The 21,212-nt window shown below is 39.0% G+C and overlaps 1 long non-coding RNA gene across 2 annotated transcripts in view; it reads right to left on the reverse strand.

Annotated features, from left to right (window-relative positions):
• LOC118600178 overlaps window positions 1-21,212 on the reverse strand; it is a 93,294-nt gene that overhangs the window by 33,906 nt on the left and 38,176 nt on the right. For both annotated transcript variants that reach the window (XR_004949751.1, XR_004949752.1), the window contains exon 2: window positions 15,272-15,323. This is a non-coding gene — a long non-coding RNA (uncharacterized LOC118600178). The remainder of the gene's footprint in view (window positions 1-15,271; window positions 15,324-21,212) is intronic.

A 21,212-nucleotide genomic window follows, 5' to 3' on the forward strand; every position in this document is an offset into this window, starting at 1 on the left:
AGGTTACGGTTTTAAAGTTTTAAAATGTAGTTTTAGAGTGTTCATTTCATTTTTATCTTGTTCGGCCCACGACCTAAAGTGTGTTTTGGATGTTGTCCCCTTGTGTGATTGTGATTGAGTTTGACACTCTTGCCTTACACAATTAATGTGAATTATCTGATCCCAAAGCGGTTTAGGGTTGGTAAGCAACACTTTAAAGCAGATTTTCACAGACATATCACACATCACTAAAATAAAGTAATTTTATATTGCTGCGAAACCGCTTTTCTCCGCGACCGCGGATTCACATTGATGGTGTAAAGAGGTTAGCACAAGCTAACTGTGGTCAATCATAAAAACTGGTGTGGAGCTAAAGCTCCAATGTAAGAGTCTTAACAGCTTTACAAATCTGAACCTGTTAATAAAGTGTTTACCCTCTGTTGACACATTTTAAAGTAATCCTGAACACTAAAACTACTAGTCTGAAATGTTGTGGAATTTCTGCTTCCGGCTAATGATTTTCAGCCGCCACCTTGCCCGCCACCAGGTCCTCTTGGAAAAAGTTTCCTAACACGGACTATTGTTATTTATGAAAACCTTGACTCAACCAGATTAATAAAAATGATGTTCCATCTGTACAATACCATTCACACAGTAGAAATGAGATTTCCTGAAGACTTGAACCCACATGGAGCATCATGGACTCCACCCAGTAGCTCCGGGCATGAACTGTACCTCAACAACAACGTTCCTTCCATGTTTGCTGCTCAAAAAAAATCTTTTTGTTTGTTGTTCCTCCAATAACATTTTTTGGCCTTGCATCCATCAGAATGATGTGTTCTGCTGCTGGTTCTGGGAAGATGGAAGGGAAAAGCAACAGTTGTGTCTTTGATTAATGTGCCGCTTGGGTGTTTGTTTTCTCTGATTCTGCATCACTTCACTTCATGACAGCCGTTCGAGCTCAGAGCATGACAGTGAAGCGAGGAGGCTGGATTCAATCAGGACACAAGTCAACTAAAAAAAAAATCATATTTTCTACATAATATCATAGTCTGTCAATGAGAAAATAGTCTCCATTCCATGGGGAAAAAAATGCAACTTTATGAAATTTAATTATAGATGGCGTTACATCATCTTTGCACTAAACCTCCTGTGCCAAACACAAACCGCCTCTTTTGCTGTTGACTTCTGGTACTTTTATAGAACCAAATAGACCAAAGATGATGTGGAATGGTGTCCCGTTCTTGAACCAGTATTTGTCTCAATCCAGTTTGTGTGGTTATTCGAGAGTAGAGAGCATCTCCAAGCTGATCACGGCACAATGTGCTGATTAAACTTAACTTTGACAAGTCAGTCCTGGTATTCCCAGACTCTTCAGACAAACCTGATCTGGAAGACGGAGTTCCAATTTGGGAATGTTGCAAATATCCATCACACCCTTTCACTTTCCATTGGCATTCCTTCTGACTTACTACTAAAGGACTGCCTGAGTGAAAAAACTCTACGGCATGTCATTATTAGTTACTGGCTGACTGTCCTCCTAGTCTTCCATGGCCTGATCGTCTGCCTTAAAAGTGATGTCACAGAAAGCGCCTACAGCAACAAAAAGATGTACACACAAACTATGTTGCCCCTTTATTGCTGCTCATATTGTGACAGTGTAGTGAGTCCACAGATCCCGCTGCCTCCCAAATCCCTGATTTCCTACGACATAGTGGACAGATCAGCAGAGAACTTCACTAATAGCTTTCTTTTCAAGTGATCGCTTTACTACACGACTTCAGAAGGACGCAGTGAGCATGAAACTTAATTATGGTGCACACGCTTCACAGCTCCGTTTGTGGTTGTGTATCTAATCCTTTCTTTGCTTGTGATGCTTGTCTTTCAGCTGAAGCTGATCCTTACCGTCATAATGTCAGCAGGTCTGAGAAGTTAATGCAGTTGTTGCTTTAAACCTCCAGTCACAATGCTAGAGTCTGTGTTTTACCAACATGTGAGGGTTGTTCGGAAATTTCATTCATTTGTCCAATTCAGCATCAACAGATTTTTTTAGGGGTGAGTACAAGAAACCCACAGAAACAGCCAGTACAAGGTGGGGGATTTAGAACTATCAAATATGTAGTTGCAAATGGTATAGTCTGGACACTTAAAGAGACTGCACTGTGTGTCCTTATGAGTGGATATGACAGCAAAAACGGATAAATGCAGGTGTCCTGCAAAACAAATCAAGGTCGTAGACTGCTTGGTGGGCCGTACAGCTGAAATGTTCATGAACTTTTTTCAGCATACATGCACATACAAAACCGTACTCACCACGGCTCTGGAGGACGCCATCTTAGTCACACCCCCTCCTTCATTTTGAACAAAACAGGGATTTGTTTTTCTGGTTTATGTGAAGGAATTTGATGTCAGTTTGTTTGAGAGACAGCTGATCCTAATTTAAATAAGTTTTTCGTTTCTTAATTTCATGATTTAAAGGGGTCACTTTAAAAAACAAAATTAACTTTTTGAGCTTTTAAGTGTATTTTACTGTTCATTCCTCACTATAAAGAACCCCAAATCGGGATTTTGATCATTTCATGCATTTCTGAGTAACGTTCTAAAAACCTGTCTCTAAACAGCAGCCCCTCCCATACCCACGAAAACAAGCGGGTCCTCACACGCTTACATCACAACTTGAGAACCGCCCCCTCCAGGAAGAGTATGCTCCACCCCCAGGCTAACACAAACAGTTTCTCCTCGAAGCTGGTGGTGATCAGGTTGCTTTGAAAATCCCCCTCTCCTGGAGGAGAAAGGGAGCAGACTATTTCCTGGTGGAGAAAAGGAGCAGACTATTTCTTGGTGGAGATAGGGAGAAGACTGGTTTGAATATGGATTATTGAACACAGAAAGGTATGCGTGAAAAGGATTTTTGATACGGAGATTAATGTTCCTTCAAAGAGAACAGAAACATTCACAGCCAGTGATAATCAAAACAATGTTTTCATCATTAATCCTTTAATGTTCATCTAATGTTGTTTGTATTTTTTGACCAAATTTCACCACAAAATGAACCCATTAGCATCACCATTGTGTCTTTACCAAATTTGGGGATAAACACCAGCACAGCACTGTATGTACATCAATAGAAAAAAATTGACTACTTTTTTTATGTGTAACACGAGGACGACTCCAGGCTGACCTCATAAAGTGGGCGGCATCCTCAAAGAGTGAAAGGCGGAGCCTCAGAGATCGAGTTGTTATACTTAGGGTATAAAAGTTCACAAAAATAACTCATATTTCATTCATAATTTGTGTTCTAAAGGAAATATATGATCATATTTATGGATATAGTTCACTGAAAGGCTTATGAAAATCACGGTATGACCCCTTTAAGATCATTTATTGTAGGTTAAATAAACGTGAAATGAAATGAAATGAAGAACCTTGGTGAAATGTATTGTTAAATAAATGTTTTTATTTTTATTTTAGTGAAATTCCTAATAAAGTGTGAGTGGCCAGAAGAGGTAGAATATACAATATTAGGAAGTACCACAGTCTCAGAATAGCAAAGACAAGCAGAAGAAATGCCAGTCTGAAGCCAGAGCACAAAGGAGGTGAAGATATCCCAAAACTCCTCCTAAGAATATGTGGAAAAGAGACATTCTATGGGTCTGAGGGCAGAGGGGTTCTAGGTGCAGGAGACCTGGACTTGGTGTGACGTGGGCTTCACTACCCATGATCAGAGTCTACCATAGTCATCTCATTTTTAATTCCTCACATACAAACATTTTTGCCCTGGTTTTCAATTGGACATCCTCTAACCTCATAGGAATTGGTAAATTCCAATATCACCGTACCCCTCTGTGATTTTGTCTGCTGGATATAGATCTCTGTCATGAAGGAATAAATTCCAGACAGATTTCAGAAATCCAGACAAACCACACATTTCTTCTCGTCTTCAAGGCCGCTCTCAATAAACTATGCGCTGGTTTCACGATTCTCATGTCATTTAACAAATAATCCAAAAAAATGGCCAAACGAGAATTTAAGAGATGATGCTCTGAAATCTGTAAATTGGATTGAAAAAGCAGAATTTTATCTTCCCTGAAACAAATCAAGAAGATAAAAATTCTGAAAGTGTTGGTTCCAAAAATCATCTTCATAAATATGACAAACCTAAGAGAACACAACTTATTACTCGTTTGTTTTTGACTTTTACTCTGTTGGTTTTCTGAAACGGAGTGAAGGTCACAGCAGAGAGCAGACGGGCTGAGGTTTTTAAAGGTCAGTGAATGGGTGGGTTGGGGGTGGAGGGGTTCAGGCCAGTGCCAGACACACTTCAACGCAGCAGCCAGGATGGCCAAGAAATTTAGGGGAGGTTTCCTGCCCCGGATCCCGGTCTGGGAACACAGTATCCCATATTCCTCTCCCATCCCCAGACCCCCAAGAGGACCAGAGACGGAGGGCTGGATCACGCCGTGTTCCTGCACTAAAAATACCAAAATCTTTGCTGGCGTCACTCCCCAACTCTGAGCTGCAGGATTGTAAGTCTTCTGACCCGTGACTGTTATGGCTCGGAGTTTCATTCAGCTCTCAGACCTTTTCCTTGTTGAGTCTGCAGGAAGTGAATGTGCGACTCTCGAAGGGTCGGCTGGAAGAACAGCTTTGGCATTAAAAGATCAGTGACATAATACTTTGATTGGGGGAGTGGCTATAGTGCTCGACTGTCAGGTTAACAACATTCATCAAAAGCCCAATTAACACAGACACTGAGCAAGAATAACACAACCAAAGTCCATCTTTGTGTCATCAGTTCACACAGTCCTCTGAAAGGCAGATCATTCCTATCAGTGTGTGCTTCCTCTTTTTATTATACCACTGTAACCAAAATGGTTACAGTGGTATACAGTGGTTACAGACTCACTGAGTCCCCACTTAAGCCAATGTGGACAAACCCATTTGAGGCCACATTTTCTGCCCACTTTTAAACCATATGGAGCTCACTTGGCCTTGCTGGCCGGACTTTTACTAAATTACATCAGAACAGTTCAAAGACTGAATCAGCTTTCATGCCAGGATGAGCTAATTAGGCTGATGCATTAGTGTAGTCACTCCAACCCAGGTGCTAACAAGCACCTAGCTGCCTATAAAAATGGGTCTGAGGTAGCTCTTCCTGCTTCCAGGGTTTAGAACTATGTATAATGCATAATCTTTTTAAAATTTGGAACCACATCTCCACTTGGTTTGAGTCCCCTATTTTTAGTGTGTGCCTGAACGGATCATGATGCCACATGATCATTTTGGGGCCAAAATATAATTTGTTTGATCATAAAATCTTATTTTTTGACAAAATATGAAATAGGTATTCTTGACATCAAAAAGATACTTTCTGAGCATTAGAGCATGAAAATGTATGAATACATATGGTTCTATGACACTGGTTCATGAATGAAACTGCAAAATGTCTTTCTCCATTTTGGATCTTTGAACTCTGAACTTGATCAAACTCTCCTGGGTGATTTGGACAAAACCATCCCTTTAACAATCCAAGAGTTCCACTTCTGGAGTTCAGTGAGACACAGGGAATCTAATGACCTAAAACCACAAGAATACAACTGTCTGTTAGTTATTTATGACATTTTACTATGAAAAATAGTTTGTCTAAAAATATGCTCAACATGTAAACACAATCTTTGTCCTCACATGTCTAGTTTCAGCTGTCAAACAGATGACCTCACATTCCATTAAATCAAAGAGAAAAAACAATTGTGGTCAAATAAATGAGTCAGTTTACATATTCATATTAAGTTCATGTCTGAGAAGAATCCAATTGACTTTAAAAATTAGATTATTGGTGAGTTTGTCATTTTCATGCTATGATTAGTTTGTTTTGAAGCCTGTATAGATCCTTCAGAGTTTTTTAGTTTGGCCACTCCTATACTGCCAGAAGTCTCCAGATGTTAGGGAAATATAGGATTGCAGCTTCTATTCCTAGTTAATAATCCTCAAAGAGTAAGAAAACGGATCTGCACTTTGTTTTCAAAAAATAGGCAAACCTGTACGGTAGACGTAGGTGGCCTATATGAAACTTAAAGGTTGAGTCTGGAGAGCGAAAATGTTCATTATGTTTCTATATTTTTCAGGAAGAAACAAGCCATGCATTCCTAGATCTCAGACCAGCAGGATCCCATGTTTCATGTAAGTTTCCTACTTGAGAAAGATCTTTATCAAAAGTCTGTCCATCCATCCATTCTATATCCCTTTTGGGTCACGGTTGCCAGAGCCTGTCCCGGCTTCTGTTTGGCAAAGAGGGTTAGACCCCGGACACAGTCACCCCATATACAGACACAAATGCACACCCAGGGACAAACTGTAACATGTTTTCGTTTCTTTGGACGGGAGTTCTCTGAGAAAACCTACACATGCACAGGGAGAACATGCAAACTCCACACAGAAAGGTTCAACCAGGGATTTGAACCGGGGCCTTCTGGCCTCACAGCAAGAGAATTATTTGAAAATGTTATCAGGACCTTTTCTTGTCTGTTAAATGAGATATTGAGCCCAGTTTATCTTTATCTTTTGATTTAGTTTTTGTTAAAGATTAAGAAAAATGTTACTTCTCATTTTAGCTTGTACTTTATTTACACAAACCCATTCTAGTTTCATCGCTACACACAAACAGGAGAAGGAAACGCTCCCATTAGATCCACAGCTGTATTACATGTATGGGAAATGTCACGTTTCCACCTTAGACTGTAGAGAACCACAGAAGCAGCTGTTAAACCCCATCTGGATTCTTGATAATGGACTCGTCAAGTTATTTAGCTTATGTAACAGACCGTAATGATTAAAAAGAAAATAGCAAAACAAAATGTGGGACTTCTGCCAAGCCGAGGGGCTCCCAGGGACCGCTGGAGTGGTGATTGAAGGAAAGTGGACAAAAATAGCCTCCAGACTGTGGGGAAAGCCCCTGCAGATTGTGGGACAGCGGCCACAGGCCTGCAGGACGGACAGACAGCTGTAGTAGCAGCAATTGTTGTAGGAGTGTAAGGAGTGGTCCTTTGGACAGCGTGGTGAAACATTTTTGGTTCTGTTTGTGGCCCGTCAGATGGGAAACAAGCAGGGTCCCTGTTCTCGAGAGCTCCTGGGGGAGCCAAGGGCCAGAGGGAGAATATTCTGCCAAAATTCCACATCGCCTGGGTATAAAAACCGTGACGACACTCTCCAGTCTGCTCAAGCACATAATGTTGATGTTTGCATACTCAAGTATCCTGTTATATAGACCTTTAACCGGACCTGATCCAAAATGAAAAAAATACTAGTCATCGGTGAGACTTCTCTGTTTAAAAAGTGTTTCTTTTAGTTGATATTTTTCTTTTAAAGTCTCCTTTTATCAACACATTCTCAACCTCAAGTCGTCACATATTTTCATTTGGTAAAGGAACCCCCGCGTCACTTTTTGATGTCATGAGTGTCCCTAAGTCGTTGTTTTTAGATGCAATGGCTGTGCCTATTAAATCACGGGTCCTCCAGAACTAGTCCATTCACGTGACGCGTACCGCACCAGTACTCAAAGTTGGTCCCAGTGCCCTAACCTTAACTTGACATTGGACCCGAACTGGTAGCAGACGCGGTAGCGGGCGCAAACTGAACATAAACCTGTACTGGGTTAAGGTTAGGATACCGGTGCTGGACACCCCCTGAGGACCAGTGCACATCCGATAACGTGTCCTGAGGGTTGCACGTCAGAAAACAACAAGCTGAGGACACCCAAAAGTGACGCGGAAGGGTCCTTAACTAAACGTCAATATGTGACGACTTGGCGATGAGAATGTGTTGGTTTCTGAACATGTTCTTGTGGCATTCTTCTCACAACGGAGGACGCGCAGATAAAAAATTAGCCTTAAACTGCATTTCTGAGCATAGTTGTGAATCAGGAGCAGATAAAAAAGGCAATTGAAAAAAGATTGTGACCTACAAGTTCTGCTCCATTCTGATGATTCCAGTTATAGATAAATAGCTGAGCTGCTACATAAAAATGCCAAGTAATAAACATTGGAGAATTAGCTAAAAGAGTCTTTGGTGAACTGGAAGGAGAAAGAATCAGGATTTTGGAGGAAGTTCTGTCCATGAAGATTTTCACTTCCTCGTCCAGCTGACATCCGGATCAGAACCATACGGCTGGACATTACCCAGATTGATGGATGTTTTTATGTAGCACCGGTGAAGATGTACGCAGAGCTATCATAATCAGACAGGGGGATCGGGGGCGGGGCTACTCAACTCAGCTTCCAAAGCCACGCCCCCTCAGCGGAGATTTTGGAAGCAGAGGCTTCAGATTAACATGAAAAATAGCTTTTTAAGACATTTAATTTGTCAGATTGTGGTTAAAAAATTCATAATCATAATTAAGACACTACTGGGAATGCTTTTTTATTTTTTAACCAATAAAATTGTCATAGGGGACTTTAATGGATGTCAGATCCTTGATGCAAAGTAAGAATTGTATATTCATTGAAATAATCGCGGGAAAATACGTGTTTCCAAAATGAAAAGAAAAATGAGGATCTCCTCCATTACTGAAAGCTAAAGCCCATTTATTCTCCTAGTCCAGTTTCCCCTGATCATCATGGCAGTACTGAGAAATGACCAGTCTCTCCTACCCTGAGAACATTGAAACAAACATCCACATGCTCTCTTAGATGTCCTGGAGAAGTATTTTGAACATATGCGAGTGGATAGGGATGCTGTGTGGTGGTGCCATGCTCATCATCGGCATAAAACGGTCCCCGCTGCGAGCTCATGAAAGGGAGGTTTGCAGACAGAGGCCTCTTAAGAATGCGATGGCGTGGATTCAGCTCCAGTCACGTCAGACTGTGTGGGAATCACAGAGAAGCCCAGTCTCAGTCACATGGGTCCTCGCTCTAAAGACGGGACTTTCTCAATTTCTGTCAGTCTGGACACCAAAGGGGGCAGTCGTTGACTCTGGAAGTTGGCCCATGAGTTTGGTCTGTAATGTTCATCATAGATAAGCTCAACTGTGCACAACAAAATATTAAAAAAGAAGCTAGGGAATCACATTCTTTGATTTTAACCAAACTATTAGTAATAAGGAGCAGAAAATAAGTATTTCCTACAAACAATCAAGAGTTCTTTCCCTCACAGACCTGTTATTTCTTCAAGAAGCTTCCCCTTATATCCTCCACTCGTTACTTGTATTAAAGTCACCTGTTTGAACTGGTTATCTGTCTAAAGACACCTGTTTAAACCCTTAAACAGTCAGACTGCAACCTGTCCACCGAGACCAATGAGCTGTCGAAGGACACCAGGGACAAGATCTAGAATAAGCAAGCTACTTGGAGAGAAGAGATCACTTGTGAAAGTGATTATTAGCAAAATAAGATTTTTTAAGATCACAACCAATGTCCTTCCACCTGGAGCTCCATGAAAGATTTCACCTGGTGGGAGACAAATGATCCTTACAAAGAAGAGAAAACAGCACAGAACTACAGAGGAACTAGTCAATGACCTGAGAGGAGATGGGACCACCATAATAAAGATTATTATTAGTGACAAGTTCTGCATTTCTCAAAATGTCACGGTGCTTAACTCTAGTGCTACACTAGGTATGTTGACGTTGGGAGTAGGGTCATCTGGACCCCACAAAACTGGTGTCTGTGGGAGACATGAAATCCTGTCCATCTTTTTCCACATTTGTCATGGATAACACATCAATGTAAGGCTAGGGTCATCTGGACCCCATAAGATTGAACAAGAGTTAAGACAGCACATGTCCAGGCCTGTTTAAAGTTCTCCAGAGACCATCTGAATGGTCCAGCGAAGGATGAGGAGAAGTGGTCAGATGACATTAAATCGTTTGGTATAAACAACACTCGCAATGTTAAATCCAAAGAACACCATTCCCACTGTGTGAAGCACGGGGGTGGGAACATCATGGTTTTTGGCAAAGGGGACAAGATGGCTAATCCATAAGAAGGAGAGGATGGATGGGGCCATGAATAGTGAAAGGTCTTGGAGTGTTCTTGCAACTCTCTGGACCTCAACTCAATAGAGAAACTGTGGAGGGAGATGAAAGTCTATATGGCACTAAACATCACAGCTCTTGAGAAGATCTGCATGGAAGAATGGACCAAAATAGCTGCATAGGTGTATAAGCAAACCCATATAATAACTAATTTTCTGGTTGGGCTGGGGCTTGAGTGTTTGATCTCAAGTGGTACTGATCCCACAAGTGCATGTCCCTCACTCTTAGACAAAATACAACAATAATAATACTAAATTAATTTAAGAAATCACTAAAAGAAGGCCTTATTCACAATCAGGTAATGAACAAGCAATAATTTAAGCAAAAATGTGTAATTTAAATAGAATTTACAATAACAAATGCCATTTATTTCTCTGTTTCTCTAATGGTATCATCATGATCAAAATACGAACATATTCCAACAAAGTTTTTGAATAATAAAGAGTATATCTTGCCACACAGCTGCTGACAGTTAAAACTTGAAGATGTGTCTTTATGCTGCAGTTGTGTCTTGAAGCTTCATGTGATGAATGAGTCCACAGAGGAAAGCCTGTAACCCTGGACTTCCTCCTACACACAGGCCAAAACCAAATAAACAAAAGAATATATTCAAACTATTATTAGCGAGGTAAAATATGGGGATTTTAAATTTTTTCTGCGCGCACTGCACCTGCTAACAAACTGCTGCCTCTGCTTTTGACAGGAAGAGGTCTCAAAACAGCTTTCCCATGAGCCTCTGGTCCAAAACAAAAAAAAAAATGGTAAAGGGGCACCCTGGGAACCGCCCACTGCCCTGTTGCAGTCGAGCCATGGGAACCGCATAAAGCTGTCTGTGTAGAGCAAAAATTAATAACAGTTGTGTTCAAATTTTCAATGTTTTTTGGACAAATGTCGGATGGACTCGCTCGTTTCTGGTGACTCAAACAAGCGAATTATTACATCACAGCACAAGTGTGGGACTGAAGAACCGATAAGACCCGAAAACAAAAAAAGGTCAAGTTGCCACTACAGCCAAAGTAAACAGGCACATGCAGAGCGTCTCAAGCAAAACATTCACAATAAACATCGCACAAAAGACGGCTTATTAAAGCAAAACACTGTTTCAACACTGGAGGAAGCTGAACCGAGTGAATCCAATGAAAGTTTTCTGAAGCAGCTCCTTCACCTTCTCCGCCTCATTCTCAGACTGCTGCTATTTCAGGGACCTCTGATGACTCCGTCTTGCCCTCTTCTTTTTTTTTTTTTTTTCCACTGCTGAAAAAAGTTATTCATAATCCTCCCAATAACTCATCGCTGTTTGTCCAGTGCGATAAAGCCGAAGCGGCTCTTACAATCTGCACCCGCATTCATCAGTGGTGTATGGCTTTGTCAGTTGGAGTAGCGCGTTTGTCGTGTCCGCCTCCCCCCCGCAGGGAGGCTGTTTACATGTGGAGATCCTGAGATGCATACAGGAATGGACTCTGTGGGTGGGCAGCGTTTCACCTGGGATGTCCCAAGAAGAAAACCTCTGAGGACATTTTAATGACAACGCTCCACCCACAGCAAAAACAAGTCTGCTTAGGGAGCAACCTTTAAGAGAAAACGTAAAAAAATCATCTTCAAAAATGCAGCAAAACAACAATCTTTTCAATCTAATCATTGTGGTTCAGCAAAGCTTTAAGGAGAGAGGTCAAAGGTCAGTGGAGGGTCACTAAGATGATCTGCAGAGATCACAACAGAGATCCACTTTCATGTCTTCAAACAAAAATGGGTCTAAAAACCATCAGTCGAGTAAATCAAAAGGCAGTTACCACGTACACCGGATTTTGACTGTATGTCACTCCGAACTTTAAGGAGCGTTAAGCAAGACAAAAGAGACAGATATGAGTCCATTAGTCTGTCAGACCTTTTCAACTGTGTTCACTGTAATTCTAGAACATGTTCGTAACACGCTACACATTAGCCACGTTAGAACGTTAGCCGCTATACCTGTAACTCCCATTTGCAATACGTTTAAAAGCAGATTGATACTTCTGAAACTAGCGTTGCTGAACCCCAACCTTAAATGTTAGTAACATAAAAAAAAATTAAAAAACAGGTCAAGCATTGCTAACATGCTAACTGTGTTAGCATATTTACCCAGTTAAACATTTTGACAGAGTGCCATAAACCTCTCAAAACAGACATCAGTAAGGTGCGGACTCGGGTCACATGACTCGGACTCGAGTCAGACTTGAGTCGTGAATTTGATGATTTTTGACCTGACTTGAACATCAATAACTTGTGACTTGACTTCAGCCTTCTGACTCGGAAAGACTTGCTATTTTCCCCCAAGTTCAAAGAATAAATAGTATTTTAAGAAAGTTCGCGTCTGTCTATTTGTTTACATCCGTGTGTGGCGTCGGCCCAACATCCAATCAAATTAGGACTACAAGACCACAGACTTGGGGACAAAAACTTGAGACCTACTTGTGACTTGCAAAACACTGAGCCAAAATTAAAAAAAAAAAAAAAAGTTTGGTTTTCTAGGACATACTCTCTGCAGAGCAGCAGGAGTTTATTAGGAATTCAGCTCTGAGTTGTGGGACTTTTAGTACAAAGAAATACCCCACCCAAAATAAAAAAAGGGGTAAAGTATTTTAGGTTTTTAAACTCTCACAACAGTCGAAGCATGAAGTTCCAAACAACAAATAAACAGTCAGACTGTAACTTCTCCACCAAGTTGAAGACCAAAGAGCTGTCAAAGGACACCGGAGAAAAGATTGTAGACCCGAACAAGACTGAGATAAACTAAATCTTTAATGACCTCAGCTCATGTTAAATATGATTATAGAATCATCTGTGATTATCTTTGGTCTCAAATAAATATACGAAAGGAACAAAAAACGTATGCCCTCCCCCTAAGTCGCTAAGCTAATTTTTGATAACAGTTTTTGCTTTTAGCAGAATTCAGGCTAAAACACGTTCTAATAAAAAATGAATAAATAAACAATTTGCAGACAAAATTTGAACTGTTTTAATGTGATGTGTCCTGTACAACTTTAACAAAAAAACTAACATTTTAATAGAAAAGTAAATAGGTTTTCTTTAAAGTAATACATTTGTGTTTTTCTGGATATAGTTACTGTTTTTGTTTTTTTTTTTTTTCTTGCTGCTGTTTCTTTTAAATTAAAATCAAAATCTATTTCAGGTTCCACGTGTGACCTAATTATCCGTGTTATCATTTCTATCCTTTCATCAGCTCCTCAAATCTGGGCTTAGCAGCGGCCCTGCCTGGAATGCAGGCGGCAGCGGAGCATCTTATCTGCTCGTGCAGCCGCGCTCACAGTAAGCCCGACTTTGTCTTCCAGATGGAATTTAAAGGCATCAAACGGAAACACTTTATTCTACTCTCAGCCTCCCGGCCTGGAAGGAGGACTGGGAGCAGAGCTTTATCCTTCCACCTGAGTTTCATTACTCCGTTCATTTAGGAGCGGGTACGCCTCAGTCATTACTTTGGAATAATTCAGTCAGAGTTAAAGCTGAAGTTTAAAAACTACTACTGTATTTTGTTCATTGTATGTAGCATTCAAACATACTTCATTTAATAACCAACTTTTAACTGTTTGAGTTTTTTCTGGCTGATAATTTTTTCTTCTCATTTGGAACGTGAAGAGAAGACAGATGTTAATGTGGTTAACTCCTCCTGTCTAAACTAATTCAGCAAAGCACGAGTGAAGGAGTTACAGCTGCAGCGACCCAACAGCAGACGAGAGTTCATGAATGGATTTTCTTCTGTTTTCAAGTTCAACATCTACTCTGAGGTTCAAAATAATAAAGCAATAGTAAAAATAATGGCAGCAAACAGTAAAAAATGATAGAAGGCTCTATTTGATCACTGGATTACCTAAGTTACACACAAACTGAAAAGGCTGTGGAGCAAAGGTTGCTATCATCTCTAAGAGAAACATAATTAGGAAACAGGAAATCACGACTGATCAACAGAATTGATCGCAGGACTAATAGTCAACATAACAATCCTTTTATTATTTTCTAAAAAATATTTATATTCAGAGAGCAAGACTAACACATACTACATTAATGTGGATACTTCTGATTTCAAATAGAGCTTCTTATATTAGGAAATAGATCATTCATTGATAGATCTGCCATCGACCTGGTCCACATCTGTGACCATATTTTGATCCAGAGCAGGGGTCTGCAACCTTTAACACTAAAAGAGCCATTTGGGTCGATTTCTTACCGACCACAACCCATAAGGAGCCACACATCCTTAGGAAAAATAAGACTTTGTATTTATGTATGACAAATATAAATAAACTATTATTTTTTAGCATAAATAAAATAAACTTTAAGAGAAAATAGATTTTTTTCCCCCAAAATTAAAAATGGTATAACTTTTAAACAAAGGGTTCACAAGACATCCTTTCAAAATAAAAGACTTCCTGTGTCACATAGGATCATCTTGATGGAGCAAAATCTATGAATCTGTCAGCAATAAAAAATATTTTATTTTTAAACGTTTGCGGTGCTTCTTAGCCAGAAATTCACAAATCTAATTTTCCATAATAAAAACAGAGCTAATTAACTGTATTTTTGAACCATGAGTCTCACTGGAAACACTGGAATGTGTCAAAGTGCTTAGCTTTGATTATCCAACAACTATGGCTGCTGTGTTTTGGAGGCTCGCACAGTGATTGTCCTTTTTTTAACTTAACTTTACAGTTATTTTTTAAAACTAAAAGCTTTGTATTTTTCTTTAACCATTGAGTCATAATGGAGGCGTAGAAGAGCCAGACGGCGCTGTGCAGACCCTGATCCAGAGGGATCCAGCCTCAAAAGCAACCAATCAAAATGAGAGTCTAACTGACCACATCAAGCTGCCACGTCACAGGAGTGTTGTAGAAAACAGTGACATGTTTTAGTGTTTCGTGCTCAAAGACACCAGCAGAAAGCATCATAAACTACAGGAACACAAAGCAGAGGGATGCTCCAGTCCGACCAGTTTGATGCTGCAGGTTGTTTGGACTAAAGTCTCTCTTCTGCCAAGGTATGACAATAAAAAAGGCCTGTGAACTCTTTTAATAAATGTTACAAGCGTGAAGCTTCTTTACAGTGACAGGAGACTTATCACCCAGCAGGTAACACACACAGCTGGTCTGCAGAACAAAAAACAAACAGCGGCTCTAGACGTGCACAAACACACCAGGCTGCTGGACACTCTTCCAGTTCAGACCTAAAAATGATGATTTTTAAAACTAATGAAGCTGAACAGAAGCAACATACCTGATCACTCGCTGAAATGCATTGTTTGCTTTGAAGCCACAGTTTCTTCCACCTGTGAAGAAGAAGCACAGATACAGAGTGTCAGTAATCTGTCACCAGAAAAGAGAAAAATAGTTAGTATTTATATTTATTTGTTGTTTGAATCCATCACAACTACAGTCATAGTATTCTTCTAAAACCTGCGGATACTTTTCTGAGATGCATTTACCAACATACTTTATCTGAATTGAAAGTTGAGTTCCTTATTAGTTTATCATTCATGTCAAAGGTCATAACTCAATTTAAATGTTGTGGCTGCCTAGACATTTTGAGAATACGTTTATTTTTCTTTTAGGGCATTTTTTTATTGCAAAGTAAATGTTTACCTGCTAAAAAGTTCCATGAGAATCCATAATAACCCAAAATTCGGTCATTATTCTGATTATATCAGGGGTCCTGAGCTCCACATGTGGCTCTATTACCCCTCTCTAAATAAATAAAAAAAAACATTTTTTAATTTTAAATGGTAATTAAAGTAAAAAATAAGTAGAAAAGTGAAAAAAGTGAACTCAAACTTTATTCTATCCTTTCAAAAAACAGCTGAAGATCAGATAGATAGATCGATAGATAGATCGATAGATCGATAGATAGATCGATCGATCGATCGATCGATCGATCGATAGATAGATAGATAGATAGATAGATAGATAGATAGATAGATAGATAGATAGATAGATAGATAGATAGATAGATAGATAGATACTTTATTAATCTCTGCAGAGAGAAATTCCCTGTCTGGTAGCTCAACCATGCACACCAGCAGTCACACTAAAAAGACATAAGATCAACAACTCAGTAAAATAAAGCATAGATAAACAGGACATGAACATAATAAAAACAGGAGTGTGATAAAAAGAATACTAAAAGTTACCTTAAAATAGGAATGATAAAATAAATAAATAGAAAGTACAGACTAAATAAAATGTGCAGAATAAATAAATAAAATGTGCAGATAAAATGCAAATACAATAAAATGTGCAGTAACATGTGCAGTCAGCAGTGCCTGTTATAAAACCTCATGGCAGTCGGGATAAAAGACCTCCTGAACCTCTCTGTTCTGCAGCGCAGTGAGATGAACCTCTGACTGCGACTGCTTCTCTGAGAGGCCAGGGTCATGTGCAGTGGGTTCCTTTTGTTTTTCAGAATGGCCTTAGATCAGTGTCACTCTGCCAGCCTCCCGACTGATTACTGTTCCAACAATCCATAAAGGAGTTTATAGTTTAACAGTCAAGCTACAACATTTTGGCCGATTTGTTTATCGCTGTTTACCACCCAAAAAAAAATAAAAAAATCAATCTGAGGTCAGAAAGCAAAACCAACATTTTCTATTTTTTAATAAATTGAAGTATTTTAGGTGCCCTGTCTTGGTTAAAAAACACAGTAAAGGTCACTGAATTAGCTCTGATTAAATTGTGGTTTGATATATTTATGCATTTCTATGAGAGATGCTCCACAAACTGAAAAATAAACTGTTTGTTATTCATATTATCCTACATTTGCTGCATTGAGATGTGGAACACAGGAAGTCTTTTATTTTGAAAGGAAGTCATAAGAATCCTTTTCTAAAGTTATAAACTTTTTCATATATTTATTAATTTTTATGCCAAAAAGTTAATTTGCATGTATCACAATAGGAACAATAATACAAATAAAATCCGTTTTATTTTTCTAAAGGTGAACTAAGTCTCTGTGGCTCCTGCTGGTTTGAGGTCAGCGAAAAATCAACCCAAACGGCTCTTCAGGTGTTAGAGGTTGCAGACCCCTGGACTATATGGACTCAGATGAAATAGGTGGGATTGTATAGATTCTCCCTCCAAAACCCCTGAGGAAACAGCCTGCTAAGCAAACACAAGTCAGATGAAGCAGGTGCTAAACAACAGCAGGACAACCACGTTCACACAGTTACTGCTGATTCCAGCGAGCAACAGTTCTGCCGTCAGTTACAATCTGAAAGATGTACAGTGATATGAAACTATAAAAGGTGCGGAAACATTGGGCGGATGGTAGTTTAATCACAGAGATACCAACATAATTGCTTAAGGGCTTGGTAAGTTATTTGATTTTACAATCCTGTCCAAGCAAACATTAAAACCCCAACAAAACTTACACAAACACGCACCCTCAGGCCTGTGTGCATTCTTTTCTGCATGGAGGAAGAGGTCAGCAGATACCAATCTTTCAATAAACCGGGAGTCTGGGATGCACAAGGATTTGTCATTTTTCATCTGCTTCGGCCTGGTTTCATTATGAAATACACAACAAAAACCTGCATGGCAAGAAGAGAAAACACTCTTCATGTCTGCGGAACGTTAAGGTATGAGAAATATTATCTTAAAACTATCGTTACTTAGCAAACATTTATTAATTAGTAATCAGTTACTTGAACCGTTTACTTAAAATAAGTAAACTATTCATTTTTCAGTGTTTCAACAGTTTATTTCTGAATTTTAGCATAAAACAAATGAAATTGAGGTTCTCACTAATATAAAATGTACCCAAAAGAAAATATGAGACAAGAATTTCTGAGAACTGGAGCTGATTATTTTAGCCTGCAAGTGTGTGATCCACTCTGCTGTCCTAACTTTTGACCTCTACAGCTTGCCATACTTCCTCGCCTTACACCTCTCATCACCAATTTGCATCTTAGTGTCAATTCGGAGTGCTCTGCTCATGCTCTAGCCGTAAGTCTCAAGTTCAAGCTTTCCTGTTGTCAACCTGTAGCTCTTGTTCTAGAATCTAGATCCTGAGTTAAATCTGTCCCCTGCAGCTTGTGTGTTTTGTTTCTTTACTTCCCGTTGGTGCTTCTTTTGGGATTACAGACCTGGGATTTCCTTTGCTTGTTGGACTGTTCCCTCCTGGGTATGAAAGCACACCGGTATCCACCTCTAAAGCCAGTAAAGGAGGATTCATCTGAACCCGGACCAGGAGAGACACGATGGAGACTCGGATGATGTCTGTGTTTCTACTGTCATCAGGCGGAACAACGTTAACACCTGAGTGGTCGCCAAATTTGGGCCTAACCCAAAAAATGTAAGCCTAACCTGACCATGTTCTCTCAGTTCTTGTATCTAGATATTTATTGTTCTTATTGTTAGTTTCTGAACTATATATTTTTTGTCTAAACTATAGTTTAAAAGCAAAAAATGTTCTGAACCCATGGACATTCATTATTTCATCATTGTTCTAGCATCACTGAAACTGTAAAGATTCAGATACACCACGTGTGCCAGACTCAATCACACAGGGCGCCAAAATCCAAAACACACCGTAGGTCGCAGGCTGAACAAGAAAAAAACATTGATTGAACACTCTAAAACTACATTTTTTTAAACTTTAAAAACATAAAAACAAGCATGACTATTATTCCAGAATAAATCAATTTAAACCTTAAATAACTTCAAATATTTTACACTCCATAAAAATATATTTTATCAAAATGATAGAAATAAGTTAGAAAAAAACTAAAAGTTAAAAAAGAAAAAAACTCAAATTTATTTACCTTTTATATAATTTCATATGGAAAATTACACTTTTAAATATCCCAAACGATTTTAATCTCCATAAAATATAACCTGTTAAAATGATCCAAATAATACATGTTGCTGAAAAAAACAAAGCCTGTAAATAAAAATAAATGTGTGCTTTTTTTTTTAGCAAAAACAAATCAAATCATCACATTTCCTTAAAGAAAGCCATAAGTCATTATAACGGATTTCTCAGCCTCCATAATTGTGGTGTTGCTTCAATGTAATACCAGCAAAAGAAAACCAGGGCGTTAATATCAATAATATAAAATGATCTGGAGGGCCGGACATAATTACCCAGAGGGCCGGATGCGGCCCCCGGGCCTCGACTTTGACACATGTGAGTTAGACAGTTACTTAAAAATCTATTTTGTGTCATTAGCTGTGTTTCAATTGATTAATAAATTACACAAATTGGATTTGTGATATTAAATTTGCTTGATGGAAACACAAACATTTTGAAAAAACTCACATCGATAAACTGTTTTTGTGCTTGAAGGATTTGGTTTTTGAGATGTATCGAAATCGACATATTTCACAAACTGCTCATCTTGCCGCTCCACGGCCTGAATAAGACGCCGACGTCTCCTTTGATGGATGATGAGCGCTAGTGCTGTGGTAGAAATGTGAATGTATCTTCTGTAATTTAAAGATTGTTCACATCTTACTTATCAAGCTGGTCTTGTGTTTATTCGCATAATTATGATTTAATGGAAACAGTGAAATCACAAACCATTTCTAGAATTTTGATAAAGTTCTGCACATGTGTGGAATAGAAGCACAGCTCTAGACACTGTAGACACCCACAGCCTTCCAGTGTTTTCTGAGATGCAGTGGTTGAGAAAGCACGACCCTGTTCTTGACTGGGAGTTTGGCTGGGGAACCATGTTTTCTCTAACAGGTTTACTGTCTGCTATTGTAAGCTGTGTATTTGTCCAGAACTCCAGTGAGATTTATCCTGATCTCTCCTACGTGCCTGGAGTTCAAGCAGGTCTTCAGGAAAGTAAGAGTCAGGTCTCTGCTGTACCACAGACCAAGTGATTTTTCCCAGAACCATTCCACTTGGGGGGAGATTTTTATTGGGGCCTGAACATACAGTAAACCTATACAAGAAGGCCGTATTCACCCATCCTTTCACCTGCAAGGGCTGGTGTCTTTCTAACCTCAGAGAAGGTTTCAGGATTAAGGCTTTGCAATGATTACTATATGTTAGACCAAACAACCTTTTAGAATTCTCATCCACTTTGCCTTTTGTACTCCTGAGTGAAAAAACAGACAAGTCTATGGTTGATCTTTGTTCAATCAACAGATCCACTTTCTTCAACCCAAGATAACTGATCACTTGTTTCCTACTAGGGCTCTGTTGATGAAATTGATTAATCAATTTGAATCTATTTAAGCTTAATAGATCAATAATCGATTCATAAAAATTATAAATCGATTCAGCACATCAAGCTAAAGTCACCTAGCTTGACGTTTAATGAAATTTCCCATAGATTGGCTAATGCTAACCCTTGGTCGATCTAAACATACATTGCTGACTAATTTAACATCTTTATAAACTCACAGGTATGCATTTTGCAAACTCTTTTAAGGAAGTATTTTTAAAGAAACCATTTGTGATCTGACAGTTTTTTTCCTCATACTGTCTTCTTCTTCTGGAATAAGGTGTAATGCTATCGCCACCTAGTGGCCAAACAGAAACGTCCTCCAGAAGAAGCAGGACAATGTTTACAATGTTAATGATCTGAACATTTTAGTTAGAACTTCTCCTTTAGAGAATCCATGTAACACTGGATGATATTAACAATCTCATTATTTTACTAATACATTTTAGAGTGTGAGAACTGGATCAGATTAATATAAATATATTCAAAACATATAGTAGATTATTAAAGTATTTCTAAACAAATGTGTATAAATTTGTCAATTGAATTGAATTGAAGAATCAAAAGAATTGAAAAAAAATTATAACCGGATCGATTCAGCCTCTTGTGAATCGAATCGTTTCTGGAAATTATAATCGATTCCCAGCACTATTGCCTACAATTAGTCTAGATTATTTAATCAACAGGGAAAAGAAAAAGAAATCTGAGAGTAGAGATGTGAGCCAGAAATTATTTAGAGGGAAAAAAATGACCCAGCTGGGAATTGAATCTAGCCTTTCTCACTCAGTGCTAATCACTATTTATCTCTGGAGCCCAGAGATAAATCAATATGGCCAAATAGACATGATACATAAACTGGACGTTTAATTCTTTCTTTAACCCTTTACATGCCTGCTCAACCAAATGGTGGGAACATTTAGAAAACATGTTTTTAAAAATATTGATTTTGTGTATTACTCACCAAGGTACTGAGCCCCTAAATAGATATTG

This window comes from Oryzias melastigma, linkage group LG19 (genome assembly GCF_002922805.2).
Source record: "Oryzias melastigma strain HK-1 linkage group LG19, ASM292280v2, whole genome shotgun sequence".
In the NCBI taxonomy this organism is placed as follows: domain Eukaryota; kingdom Metazoa; phylum Chordata; class Actinopteri; order Beloniformes; family Adrianichthyidae; genus Oryzias; species Oryzias melastigma.